This window comes from Micromys minutus (genome assembly GCF_963924665.1).
Source record: "Micromys minutus genome assembly, chromosome: 24".
NCBI classification, from domain to species: domain Eukaryota; kingdom Metazoa; phylum Chordata; class Mammalia; order Rodentia; family Muridae; genus Micromys; species Micromys minutus.
The window spans coordinates 43,732,682-43,747,888 of NC_137959.1; positions in this window are offsets into that span (position 1 = coordinate 43,732,682).

Consider the following 15,207-nt stretch of genomic DNA (forward strand, 5'->3'; position numbering starts at 1 on the left):
GACTGGTGGAGGCCTTGATTACGGTGGATTTCTACCCAGGAGGCTTGGGCTCATAGCTACCATCAGAGAGATCTGGGGTGGAGCCCCTCCATCCCCCACCTCCCAACATTAAGGGCCTCTTAGTTGTTGGATTTTGTATGAATCTATTCATGAAGCCATCTAGAACTGAATTAGGCTAACTAAGCACAGAAAACAAAGGGCAAATTCAGCCAGGCAGGGTGGCTCATGCCTGTAATCCCAGCACACGGAAGGCAGAGGCAGGTGGATCTCTGTTAGCTCCAGTCTAACCTGGTCTACATGGTGAGTTTCAGGCAAGCAAGGGCTACACAGTGAGACCCTGTTTCAGGGGGAAAAAATGAGGCAAATTCATAGTCATGGTGGTTTGACAGGGATGACAAAAAGCTGTCATGTCAGCAGAGCTCCGTGAAGTTGCAACTGCTCAAACAGGGAGGTTAGAAGACCATCCAAACCAGGATGAGACCAGCATGGTGGACCAAGATGGCCAGTGACTGATCTCTGCTTCACTGAAGAGCATCTTCCCGTGGTCTGCCTCACACACTCACCTGCTCTCATCCCTTATTTGAGGGCAGAAAATACAGTAGCCCCTCCCTCCAGCCTAAGTCCTGTATAACCTCCCCTCTGCTAAAGTTATCAGAGGTCCCAGCAATGCAACTTGCCCAGAAGTCACTTCTCAGTCCCGAGTGTGGGCCTTCACTCCGTGAAGAAATCCCTTGCTTTGTCTCTGAAGGCAATGGAACATTCTTACAGGAGGCAGAGGTCTCAGGCAGGCTGCTCATCCCCCTCCTTCCCTATCCCCCCAGTGGTCATCGCAACACCAGGACCAGAATCTGCTGGGAGAGCCCAGATCTGGCTCCTCACCCTGACAAGGCTCCTTAGACAGTGGCCCGGGAAGCTGGGACTTAATTTTCAGATTAGTTCAAATTTGTGGGACCCAGTGACCCAGCCACAAAAAAAAAAGACAGGGGGTCACAATTGTATCACACCCTGCTAACAAGGGTGGTTGGAAGCAGAATACTTACAAGTGTTAGAAGGCAGGGGTTCTCACAGTGAAGGGAAGCCCACTGCATCAGGCATCCTCATGGCCTTTGTGCTTGTGAGTAGATGTGTGTGTAAGGGAGAAAGCCACATTCATTTGCTCATGGGTTAGGAGCTCCCAGGAGGATAGGTGTACTGCAAATGTACCCACAAATGCAGCAACCCAGAACAACAACACAACCGTCATCTCGGTGCCTCCGAGGGTCCAGAGTCATCCAGCTTAGCTTGTCTGTTTAGGGTCTGCTGTTCATGAAGGCTCGGCTGCCAAAGCATCTGCTTCCCAGTTCACCGGGGCTGCTGGCAGAGTTCACTTCCCCCAGCTGGAGGCTGGAGAGCCTGGTTTTGTGGCTGGCTGTCACCTAAAGCTTCTAAGGTCCCTCACCATCCCTGCTTTAGCCTCTCCTAATGGTTTCCTCAACCCTCAAGACTCCAGGCTTCCAAATACAGAGTCACAAGTGTGCTTGTGTAGTTAGTTGGAAGCAGGTCTCAGGCCTGCAGCCTCATCAGGACAGTGGGACAGACTCACTGTGTGTAGCTCAGCCCAGCACAAGGTCACCACAGTCAATACTGTACCAACACTCCGAAGGCCCGACCTGCAGGAGGTTTTCAGTCCCTGCCGTGTCACCCTGCTGCCATCTCTGGGCCTCAAGGTCTTTCTCTGTACAGCCGAGGAATACAGAACCAGGGAGCCTTCACAAGCCCATTTCTGCACACAGCTAATGTTTTCTCTGAGTTCAGAGATGACTTTAGCTCTGACTTCACATAACAGGCACTAGCTCTGTTTCTAGCTCTGACCAAGTGGAGAAAATTGATAATGGCTGACAGCTGCCTCAGGCCCAGGGTTTCTCAGGCATCCTGTGTTCTGCAAGAGGCCCAGAGGCTGAGAGTCTTGCCCCAGTCATTCACCCAGAGCAGCGAGGCCCAGAGTGGGGTCAGCTTCAATTGCATGCCCTTCCTGCAGTAGGCACTGCCTCACAGGCAGCAAGCTGTGCTCTACTGAACTGCAACTTGCCAGCAGACAGATGTGCCCGGCTAGGAAATGAGCTTGTGGGACTAAAGCACCAGGCTGGAGTTGAGTCTGGGTCTTGTGTTTGGTCGTTGCTGCTCATGCAGGAAGGCAGGACCAGGCCCTGGGCCCCCTGAAATAGATTGGGAGTGGAGACTCGGGTGGAAATGTGACCTGAAATGTGGCAGAGAGAAGGGAGCCAGCAAAGTCAAGAGGGAAGGTCTACACCGCAGGACCATTTGGAACTAAACAGAAGCATGGAACTCTGAGGGACATCCCTGTGAGATGCATGACTTGGGCTGGGGGATGATTTCTCTTCTCAAAACATTACACCATTTACTTATTTTCTGTGGGGATGTGTGTGTGTGTGTGTGTGTGTGTGTGTGTGTGTGCGTGTGTGTGTGCGCATGCGCATCTACATGCCATGCATGGCACACATGTGTGTATTGGATGTCTACATGCCATAGCATACATGCAGAAGTCATACATGCAGTTTTCAGGAGTGGGTTCTCTTACTTCTATGTGGTGGGTCCCATGTTCAAACCTAGGTCTTTAGGCTTGGTGGCAAGCACCTTTACCCTCTGAACCAGCTTACCTGCCTGACAGATGTCAGCAAGATCACAAAGTACAATCAGTGGAAGGGCAAGGTGTGGTGGTCCATGCCTGCCGCCCCAGCACTCCGTAAGTAGGAACAGGAGGATCAAGAATTCAAGGACATCCTCAGCTGTACAGCAAATTCAAGGCCAGCCTGGGCTACATGAGACCCTGTCTCAAAAACAAAAGCAAACAAAAAAGTAGACCATGCAGGGGTTACACTCCTTTAGTCCCAACATTAGTGTCTTAGAGTTTCTGCTGCTGTGAACAGACACCATGACCAAGGCAACTCTTATAAAGGACAACATTTAATTGGGGCTGGCTTACAGGCTCAGAGGTTCAGTCCGTTATCATCAAGGTGAGAGCATGGCAGTGTCCAGGCAGGCATGGTGCAGGAGAAAGAGTTGAGAAGTCTACATCCTGATCTGAAGGTAACCAGGAGAGCCTGTCCCATGGGCAGCTAGAAGAAAACTGTTCCACAATGGGTGGAGCCTGAGATAGGAGGAGGCCTCCAAAGCCCACCCCAACAGTGACACACTTCCTCCAACAAGGCCACACCTCCTAACAGTACCACTCCCTATGGGCCAGGCACATTCAAACCACCACAACTATGTAGAGAGAGGTAGGCTGATCTTTATGAGTTCCAGGTCAGTCAGAGATACAAAGTGAGATTTTGTCTTATAAGTAATTAGTTAATCAACCAATCAATCAATCAGTCAGTCATTCAACCCACCAACCAATCAAACCCACAAACAAACACAAAAATAAAACTAACCAAATAATAGAAGAGATGACTTTGGCATCATGTTAAAAGAAAATACTGGGCTGGAGAGATGGCTCAGTGGTTAAGAGCACTGACCGCTCTTCCAGAGGTCCAGAGTTCAAATCCCAGCAACCACATGGTGGCTCATAGCCATCTGTAATGAGATCTGATGACCTCTTCTGGTGTGTCTGAAGACAACCACAGTGTACTTATATATAATAAATAAATCTAAAAATAAGAAAGAAAGAAAATGCCTTTGATTTATGATTCAGATGTGAAATATCTTTCCAGAAGGTAACTTGAATGCTTGGTCCCCAGAAGACAGTACTACTTTAGAAGGTTCTGGAAACCTTAGAAGGTGGGGCTTAGCTTGAAGAAGTAAGTCTTTGGATATTGTCTGTGGGTTATATCACGTCCCAGGTCCCTCTGGGCTGCTCTGTTTCTGCCAAGAGGTGAGCATCCTGGCCGCACACTTCCACCTCCACATGCCCCGCCTCACCTTGGACCAGAATCTTCAAAGTTAAGGACTCTGAGTCAGACAGCCCACGTAAATCCTTCATTCCTAAGTCATTTATGTCAGGGATCTTGTCACTGTGATGAAGAGGTTACATATACTGGGTAACAGAAGGCGCAGGCATGGGTTAGAAGTCTGTGTCAGTCATGAGGGAGGGAAAGTATCAGACTGTAAAGAACTCAAAACCCACAGGACATGCAAGGCAGTGGAAAGGGGTGGAGGGCATGATGTGCCCTCCAAGGGGAGGGAACCTGACAGCTAAGTACTTTGAAACGGTCTCCTGAGTGGGTCACAGTGTGATTCCTGCCCACACCAAGCAGACTGGCAAAGAAAGCATCAGAAGCCTGGCCACACTGTGAGGCACAGATGGGGAAAGAAGAAAAGGAAGTGTTCTACTCTGTCAGAGGGTCGCTGCTTCAAGTGTCTGACAGAGCAGAGGTGTCTGCCCTATGGCTGCATTCCTGTCTGTGTAGGAATCCCCTCCACTTTTAAACACCCCTTTATGGAGAGAGGGTTAACAAGACTCAGGAAGTAACAAAACCTCCAGGAAGCTCCTGAAACACACAAGGCCCCGCCTAAGGCTTGTATGATAGTAGTAATAACTGTTTTAGGGTGGACTTGCCTTCATGCCGCTGTGGGAGACCCCCCTTACCCATGCCGCTGTGGGTGACCCCCCTCACCTATGCTGCTGTGAGAGACCCCCCCCCATGCTGTTGGGAGCTACTCTGGGAAATACAACTGGCCCACGAAGCGGGTTGTGGGTGGAGTCCTTTCTTGGTCTGTGATCTGAACCCTGTTTTACAAAAATAGACCCTTTTGTTGATTTCTCTCCAGAGAAAATTACACAACAGGTCCACTGAACAGATTATCCCTGTGCCGGGACTGGATGGGATGTCTGTGGTGACCGGCACGGTTCACAGGGAGAACCACTCAGACACCGTTCACAGGGAGAACCAATCAGACACCGTTCACAGGGAGAACCAATCAGACACCGTCCACAGGGAGAACCAATCAGACACCGTCCACAGGGAGAACCAATCAGACACCGTCCACAGGGAGAACCAATCAGACACCGTTCACAGGGAGAACCAATCAGACACCGTTCACAGGGAGAACCAATCAGACACCGTTCACAGGGAGAACCAATCAGACACCGTTCACAGGGAGAACCAATCAGACACCGTTCACAGGGAGAACCAATCAGACACCGTTCACAGGGAGAGCCAATCAGACACCGTTCACAGGGAGAGCCAATCAGACCCGACTCCTTCAAGCGGATTCTGGAACGCTCTACAGGAAATCTGAGAATCCCAGAACTTCTGAGCGAAGGTCTCTGCACAGTGGAGGCAGGATGCAGGTAGGTGTGCACATGTAAGCATGCATTTGTGTGTGAGAGTGTGGAAGGGTTTGCTGGTGTGTGTGTGTACATGCGCATGTGTATTCATCTAAGGGTATCAATATTCGAGACCATGCCTATGAGAATGTGTGTGTGAGGTATGCCTGCTGAACGTGGGCTCTGGGTCTCAGGTATGCAGCTGTGGCTTCCATACCAGGTGACCTTGGGTTACCCCCTAGACTGGTCCTTCTTTGGTTCCCTCCCTGTCACAGGCATTTGGGCCATTCTGTGGTCCCTGAGGGCAGAAGCCAACAGTACAGGAAGGGACATAGAAACTGGGCCTCTGTGACCTCAGGATAGGCCATGAGCTCTACCTAATGCAGGCTGGTGCACTCCCTAGAACATCCAGCAGGTGGCGCAGCCTAAATCGTTTGCAGTAGGATTATCTGTGGTATCTGTCCCATCATTCCCTTGTAACTGATGAGGAAACCGAGGCTGGAGCTTCCCTCTTCCTCTTGTACAAAGGGTAATTATTCCTCAGTCCCATGTTTGAGACTCGATCTCTGTTGAGCACAGTAGCCACGAAGAGCTGAACCACCAGGGCGTCTTTGTGCCGAAGGAGAAGAGGATTGCCGTGCCCTGCGGGGAGTTCCTGACCCCCCAGACACCACTGCTCACCCCTACCTGCCTGTGACAGGGAGGGACCCAAAGAAGAGCATCTGTTCTGCCCGAGGTCCTCCAGGACAGTGTGCCTCTCGTTTCTCCCGGGGGATTGGGAAGCCCTTCAGCTCTACCTCCTTTGAGCACAGGCCGCCTGACCCAGTAAACAGCCGTGGTGCTTCCGGGCAGGTTGATTCAGCCGCATCGTGCTGAAGCTGTGTGGTTTTTGGAGAGGATGAACTTTTCTGGGTCTCTTTGCCTTTATTTCAATGCACAGACCATGACTGTCCGCAACACCGAGGGTCCTGGAAGGACTGTCTATGGCTCTGTTCAGAGGTTCTGGGGCCTCCACACAGGTACCTGAGCAACTTCTCCTGATCCCTCTGGAGAATGTGGTGGGTTCAGTTGTGAACAGTCATGGTCGGCTCTGGTCCCAGGATCTGGGACGGGAATTTATTTGGAGCTAAGTCACCAAGTAAAATGAGTTCACACTGGAGTAGGGTGACCCTAAACACGATGGCTGTAGGGACATGCCACATTACAGACAAAGTCTTTACTGTGGAAGTAAAGACGAGAGTTAACATGTTTTTAATGGACCGAAAAAGTACTGCCTCAAAGGTTCTCCGGGACCAATGTAATAAAATCAGTCAGCCAAAATAAACTGGGGAGTGCAGACAACTCTCCGTGGGGTGGGTAAACAATGCTGCTTCCTTCAGATGGAATATTACGAGGTCATCAGCCGTGGACAGTGCTGGCCAGACATTGTAAAGTGCCTGTCCCAGGACCCTGCAATTTTATGTCCTGGAATTTATCACAGAGATTTATATGTCAGAATGGATAAGAAATAGGAATGTCAGGTTTCATGGCTGTCGGAGGGGAAACACTGTCATCCCCAAAGAGGAGACAATGCATCGCCGGGGAGAAGAGAGCTGCTACCAGGCCTGGGAAGGACTATGGTTGCCACCTACAGTGACCTAGGCTGAGGAAGCCCACAGGATAAACCCCATCTCTTCTGCACTTTCAGCGTCTCTCTGGCCAGGCCCACCTATAAATCAAGAGGACAGAGGACTTAGTGCCATGGGACCAGTCAGTCTCCTAGGGCATGAAGTGGAGGGAAGAAGAAGAGATGCTGTGTGGACCAGACACCCAGTGGACCTGACAGGGGGCATACTGGGAAGATGGCTGCCACCCAAGCTCAGACACAATATGTCAAGTTCTGAAATGGCAGCTTCTTTTTTCTTTTTGAGAAGGGATCTCATGAGCCCTGCCTGGCCTCAGATTTGCTATGTGGCCCAGGTTGGACTTGAACTCTTGATCCTTCTGCTTCTGCCTCCTGAGAACTGGGATTATAGGTGTGTGCCATTATGCCCAATTCTTGTGGTGCTAGGTACTAAACCCAGGGTTATGCTAGGCAGGCTCTCTACTCACTGGTCCATGTCCTCGGTCCTTTTAATACTCCAGAATGTTTTGCAGCCAGCATGTATGGTTATCGTGTGGCAAATAAGATAATGTTGCAAGAGGAGGTAATTTCACAGAGATCCCCACACCATGAAGACAGACGGGGTAAGGCAGAAAGAAGTGCTGAGGGTGGGATGGGAGAGGGTTTCGGGTGGAGGGCTCTTTTCTACTGTAGGAGTTCTTCCCATGCTGGACCCTGTATCTCAGGACTGCATCCAGGCTCTGCCTTTACCTGGAATGCCCTCTCTGTTCCCGCCTATGAGGCAGGAGTGTCTGGGCAGGGCTCCAAGCCCTAGGGCAAAAGGGCCAGAGGCAATAGTCTGGGTGTTTTGCCAGCCAGCCTCAGGCTGGGTCACAGCTATGCTTACTCATGACTGGCTGATATCTCCACCTCTGGGCCAGGCCTTTCAGGAAAACAGCTGGTGGCAGGTGGCAAGAGGGGCCTGGGCATCAGAGTCAGAAGTTTTTCTGGCCATCTGGACCCTAGGGGCATGGCAGGCATTGCTTGTTCTTTAGTCTCCAGTTCAGGGCCAGTAGCCTGGTAAGAGCTATCTATGATTGGGCCTGCTTCCTTCCAGATGGAACAGAAAGCTAGGGGATGTGGCTTAGTTGGCAGAGAGCTTGCCTAGCATATACAAGGCCCTGGGTTCAAATCCCATTGCAACATAAACTGAATGTGGTATAAGGGTCAGAAGTTAGAGTCTCAGCTACATACTAAATGACTATAGGAGACTCTTCCTCAAATAAAGGAAGGAAGAGAAGAACTGCAGAGGATGAGCCTATTGGCCTGTGGGGAGCACACTAGGTGAGCCAGTGCATATCTGGTACCTGTGGAGGTCAGAAGAAGATGTGTAAGCCCCAGGAACTGGACTTACAACTAAAGTGAGCCATTATGTGGGAGCTGGGTACTGAACCTGGGTCCTCTCCAAGAGCAACAAGTGCTCATAGTCATTGAGCCATCTCTCCAGCTCCTGAATCAAGAGTTTTAAAGGAGAATGGAGGATGGCTAGGCTGGGTCCCTTCCAAGTTCCCACAGAGATTTATAGCTGTGGCTTTGCCATAACCAGAAGGCGTGGTGATAGTGGGCAAAGTTGGAGTAGGACCTTGTGGTCACACCTTCTTACTTCTGGCCCCTAGGTGTGTGCCATCTCCATTCCGCTGAGGATAAAGCCAAGGGTTGACAAGTCCTTCACTAGCCCAGACTGCCAGCATGTGAACAGCGGGCCTGTGCTTCCATCCCAGGTCCGTGTTTCCTTCCTAGGTCTATGTACCCTGGGATTCCTGGGGGGGGATCTGATTTAGGGAGCAGCCTAAGTTACACAGTGATACCCATCATGGGTTTATCCACTCATCTGTTCATCCATCTACCATCTACCATTCCAACCATCAATCCACCGCCTCCGTGATTTACCCACGTCTACTTATTCACCCCCATTGTCCACCCATCTGTCCATCCTTCACTCACTCACCCATTCTCTAGCCATCTTCATTAATTTCTTCACTCACTGTTGTGATTAAATACCTGACCCCCAAAAAATCACTTAAGGGAAGAAGAGTTCACAGTGTGAGGAAAGAGTCAGTCATGGTGAGAAAGACATAATGGCAGAAATGTGAGACAATATTCATACATCCACCCACCCATTCACCCACCCATCCATCCACCCACCCACCCACCCATCCACCCATCCATCCATCCACCCACCCACCCATCCACCCACCCATCCACCCACCCACCCATCCACCCACCCACCCATCCATCCACCCATCCATCCATCCATCCATCCACCCACCCACCCATCCATCCACCCACCCACCCATCCACCCACCCATCCATCCACCCATTCACCATCCACCCACCCACCCATCCACCCACCCATCCACCCACCCATCTATCCACCCACCCATTCACCATCCATCCATCTTCCCCTCCTCCACCCATCTACCAATCCATCCACCCATCCATCTACCCACCCATTCATCCATCCATCTATCCAACCACCCACTCATCCACTCATCCATTTATTCACTATCCATCTGTGATCCACCCACCCATCCATTATCCATTTTCTGACTTTTAATGTGTCACAAATAGTCTCTTCAGCACTGCAGAATGCATACCACTAACACAATTTTATTTTGTTATATTTCTTATCTGTATGGGAGTTTTGCTTGTAGGTATGTCTGTCACTGTATGCCTTGGTGTATGAGGAGATGACAAGAAGGTGTTGGATCTCCTGAGACTGAAATTACAGACAGTTGTGAGCCTCCACGTGGGGGCTGAGAATCAGACCTTGGTCCTTTGGAAGAGCAGTCAGTGTTCTTAACCACTGAGCAATTCCACACCCCTCCAGGCATGTTTTAATATATTAAAGAATACGTTTGCTTCAGAAACAATGGTCCTGCCTCTCTTTCTGGTCTCTTCCAGGATGATTTTGCAGCTTCAAGCTGAAAGACCCGAAGCTGAGCCCTAGCAGGAGGACACTCTCCTTCTTTTTCCTCCTTTTAAAAACTTATTTATGTATTTATTTATATCTTCTTGGTTTTTCAGGACAGGGTTTCTCTGTGTGTAGCCCTGGCTGTCCTGGATCTTGCTCTGTAGACCAGGCTGGCCTAGAACTCAGAGATCTGCCAGCCTCTGCCTCCTGAGTGCTAGGGTTATCCTTCCTCCTTCTGTAGAGACTGGGGATAGTATTAAGTGTGTGTCCCAGTTCTCTGGAGGGCTCTCCTGGGACAGCCCCTCGGTGAGAGCCTGTTGTTGCTCTGTGGCTGAGATCTGTCCCCTCCACCCCACCTGCCGCATGAGCAGCCAGCCCTAGGCCAGGAGTTCCCAGAGGCAGCTTGCTTCCGTCACAGGAAACATACAGAGACCGAGACAACTCTGCGGGGGTGGGGGAGGCATAGCCCAGGGACGTCATTGATATTTTGGGCCAGATAGCTCTTTGTGGTGAGGGTGACCTGCGCATCAACGTGATGACCTCCAGTCACCACTGAATGTCCCTCAAGGAGGATGTGCTCTAGCTAAGGACCTCTACACTAGAGGAGATCCAGGCCCACTTCTCTCTCGTAAGGCTATAACTTGTCCCCTCCCCAGGGGGCTGCCACTTCAGTCCTCGCTCTTCACAAAGAGGATGAGCTCCTTGGTTCACAGGACTACATCCTTGTTGTTGCTATGGAAACCAGGGATTTTTCTTTGCCTCATTTATGTCCTCTCTTAACCAGCAGGTCCCGGGTGTGGAACCCAGGGGAGCATAGTACAAACAGGTTTCATAACAATGGTCTGACCTAGAACTAGAGAGTTAAGGGAGAAGATAGCTGGGATTAGGATGCCCAGGTCACCAGCTCTGAGAACTGGGTCAGAAGGGGTAGCTAGGATGATGGGGCCAATGCAGAGGAGACAGGCTACTGCTGCAGCGGGGGACTGTCCTCTAGAAGGGAGGGTGAGGGCAGTCCTCGAGGTATGCACACCCCCCCATCCATCCATCCTGAGGTCTTAACCTCAGGTGAGTGACCATAGTGTGAGCAGCAGTGAGGAAGCAGAGTGAGGGGGTGGTGTGCGAGAGTGGGTGTGTGGGGGGGGGGTGAGGTGTCACCAAGCTGAGAACTAGAGGGCAGAGGGAGGTGGGCGTGGAAGGAGAAATTGACCAATAGGGTCCTGTTTCTTGGGGCAGGAGCAGGGTGTACAGGAGGTGTGGCCACGATTCCTGGGGTGAGAACCTTGTGTATAGGGATGTGACCATGTCTTCTGGGGGAGAGACCAAGTTTATAGGGCTCGGTTGGGGGTTATGGCCATTGTCCCGGGAAAAGGGCCAAGTTGAGACGTGTGAGACAGGGCTCAATTGAGGGTATAGCCAGACCTCCTCTGATAGGACCTTGCTGAGGGCAAGAACCAGCCTTCCCGGAGGCTAGGCTAGCCCCAGTGTTGGTAAAAGCCAAGCTCTCGTGGTTGGGGGCAGGCCTGTGGAGTTGGGCATCCTGCTGGCCTTCCATCTGGCTATCATCGGGTCATCGGTGTTACCAGACTTAACTATCAGGCCCAAGCCATGGCTGCCAAATTCGCTAAGCTAGACCAGAGCTGGGGTCCTCTCAGCGGGGGTTGAGGCAGTATGCCTAGGCTGCATACACACGGGGGCTGCAGAGGACAGCCCCTCAGAGGAAGGCCAGGCACTTTATTAGGTAGAAGAATAAGGACTGAAGAGCAACAGTTGCTGCTGGGTTGTCATTTGGGTAAAAAGTGAAACAGCTGAATATTCATGGAGCCCTGCGTCAGTGGGAGACTGGTCACATGACTCACCTCTGGGGAGACTGGGAGCCCAAGGGGCCTCTGAGGGGCTGCCCACTTTATCTTATCTTTCCTTCTTTCCTAATTATTTCTTTCCTCTCCCCTCCCTCCTCTCTCCTCCCTCCCCTTCATTCCTTCTTCCTCCCTCTACCTCTGTTCGTCCTCCTCCTTCCTCCTCCTCCCTCCTCCTCCTCCCTACCTCCTACTAGGTCCTTTCTTTTAAGATAGAGTTACCCTATGAAACCTAGACTGGCCTTGAACTTGTAGCAACTCTCCTGCCTCAGCCTCCTGAGTGCTGGGATTATAGCCATGAAAAGCCATACCCACTTAACCCCACTTAGTCTGGGGTCCTGACACAGACAACCCTATCCATGACAGCAAGTCCAGTGGCAAGAGTTGCCAGCGCTCACAGTTGCCGGTGGATCTCTGCCAAGGTCCAGAAGCCCTGGAAGGAATTCAGCCCGTGGACCAGGGACTTCTGGGTAGGAAGGACTTCTTCCAGAAGCCAGCCCTGACTGGAGCCTTGTAGAGGAGGGTGGTACATGCCTTGAGCTATATTTGCCCCTGCACAGAACTGAGGATCTGTGTAAAGTTCAGAGCCGTGGAAGGAGCTTCGAACACCTCTGAATTCTGTCCTCTGTGACTGTCACCTGCTCTTCAACAGAGCCCAGAAAGGAGGCTGGAAAACAAGCCCTGGACCACCTGCCTGTCCCCTCCCCTGGGTGTAGTCATGGTCTTGCTTTCTCTGAGCTCCTGGTGGGGCAGGATGTAGGCAGAAGTAGCAAGGAGGAGATCCAAGGCTAAGGGCTGCCCCTTCCTGGTAGGAGGATGGGGCCATGCCAGGTGACAGGTGAGACAGCAGATGGTGGCTGAGGGGGGTGTCAGTCTAAGAAGGAGTGAGGTAGCCTGTTACCAGGCCAGGTTCATTAGTGGCTGAGTCAGCCTGGGGACAAGGTCAGAGCCTACTACGGCTGCCTGTGTGAAAAACTGGCTAATCCTGTCTGCACATCAAGTGTCCTTTGATGCCTCCTGTAAGCCCAGTGCTGGTCCTCAACCCTGTCCACACTTCTTGGTCACTGGGTTTGTTTTAGGTAGTGTTTGAACTTCATCACCTTAAAGGCCTGGCCTCTGCAGCACCCGCAACTGCGTTTTCAAATGAACTCGGGTTCTTGGATGCAGGAAGCCCGTGTCTGCTCACACTCAGGCAGTTTGTAGGGTACCGCTGTGGTCAGGTCCCGTTCTAGTTCTTGTCATAAATTACAGTCTGTTTGGTCCCTGAATGATTACCGCTGCCAAGGTGATAAACCCACGATGAGAAGTCCCTGGTGTAGGTCTGTAGCTGTTCAGGACAGCTTGGTGTTCCTGAACAGACAAAGCCTTCACGATTGTCTGTCTTGTTCATCTTGAAAGCCACTTGAAGGCCTGGTGCTGTTGTTCCCTGGGGACAGATGGGGCAGATGGGGGCTTTAGGAGCTGGGCAGTTCCCTGAGTCCCAGACTTCCATCCCTCTCCCATGAACCCTGGGTTCTGGTCAAAAGGCCTCAGAGAACCTGTCCTTGGCTAAGTGCCGGGGACTCAGAGATGGTCCTGCTCAAGGGGTGTGGAGCGAGTCCTCCCCCATCATGGGCTGCCATCTGCTCATCCGCAGAGAATAGGCTCCGTGGAATCCCCTGAACACAGCTCTTCGGTCCTTACACCCTCATCTAGTGGCTCAGCCAGAGCTGTGGGGATGTCTGGATTCTGGAGCCAGGAGCCAGGTTAATGGAGACCAGCCATCCTGTCTAAGGACCACAGGGCCTCCCTGCACAGAGGAAGGGAAGGGGTTGTTCTAGAGAAGAGCCCAGAAGCTATTTTTACTAGCACAGTTTGGCCCAAGTGAGAAGGTTGGCTGTCTTCCCTTCTGAATCAAGCTCCCTCTGAGCCTGATGGTCGCTCTGATCGGGAGTTCACTAGTGATTATATGAGAATCGTCTCATTCACTCACAATGAAAGACACTGAGGTTATCTCACACTCAGACACTGTGGGCACTGCGGAGTGACAGCCCACTTGGTGAATTTAATGCCCAGAACTTATTATACTCCTCTCTGATCCTATGGTGACTCTGGGTGTCAACAACCTAGGATCGCTCCTTGTCTTCAGGTCACAACCTCCATAGGTTAGGTGTGGGCATCCCGGAGGTCGGTCACACCTGGCATTCAACCAGAGATTGATCTGGAAGTAGTCACAGCCTGTTCTGCTGGCTGTTTTGGGTGAGGCCTGAAAGGGGGCTCTATCTGTGCAGACCTGTGTGTATAATGGAACGAAGCCCTCAGAGGACTAGAAGTGACGTGAGGAGTTGTGGGGAGGGGTGGCAGCTGGAGGACTTCATCCAAGGAGTCCTTGGAAGGGTGCCCTCAGCTGACATCTTGGTCCTGCTTCTGCTGGGTGTTTGATGTCTTGGTGTAGAGTCTGACTTGAACCTCTCTGAATGTCATCTGTGAAGTGGACACAGCAGCACAGGGAGAGAAAGAAAATAGGGATCCTGGGGAGGGGCTGTGCCTGGTAAGTCCTGGCTCCTATCACCCAGGCGAGCCTGCCTTTCCCGACATCTGCCTTCAGCACAGGGTGGCTGTTAAGGATGAGTCACGGCCAAAGCCTCCAAGACTTTATCACCTAGCCAGAAGCAGTCCTTGTGCCTGTGGCCACGGCTTCTTAAGGAGCTGAGACAGGAGGCAGCCCTTGAGTCTGGGAGCTGGAAGTCAGCCAGGGCGATTTAATTTGACTCCCGACTCAATAATCTAAAAAAGGAGAGAGGTTGGTAAGGTGCTTGCCTTGCAGCATGAGGGCCCGAGTTCAGATCCCTGGGACCCATGTGAAACATGCCAGGTGCGGTGGCACATGTGTGTGACCCCAGTGTTGGAGAGGCAGAGGCAGGAGGACATCTGGGGCTGGCTGGTCAGCTTAGCCTAACTGACAAACTCCAAGCCAGTGAGAAATCCCTATCTCAGAAAACCAAGGTGGCTGGATACAGGGAGTTATGCTCTGGTCTCCACATGTAAGTGCACACATGTACACCTTCATACAAACACACACACACACACACACACATGGGATAGGGAGATGGCTCAAAGAGTCAGAAAACTTGCTGTATAAACACAAGGAACAAAGTTTAAATCTCCAGCAGACATTTGAAAATAAGGGTGTGACCTGGTGCATGCCTACAACTCCAAAACTGCCAGAGCAAGAGCCATGAGGACCATTGGGGCCCACTGGCTTACAGACTAGGTCCGACTTCAGTGAGAGAGCTTGTCTCAAGAAAGAGAGGTGGGACACCACACATCTTGCTCTGACCTCCAGGCACACACATAGACCCTGCACACACATGTGCGTATACACGGCACACAATGGGATTCAAATAGATAAATAATTAACCAGCCAGCCTTCTCTTGCTTGTTGATTTTGAGTCCTTGCATGGAGAGGTTGGGTCTTCCTTGAGTGGGAGCAGGGAAGCCTCCATTGTGCTGACTGAGTGCCACCATCCCATAGTAGTGGCTTCTTCTG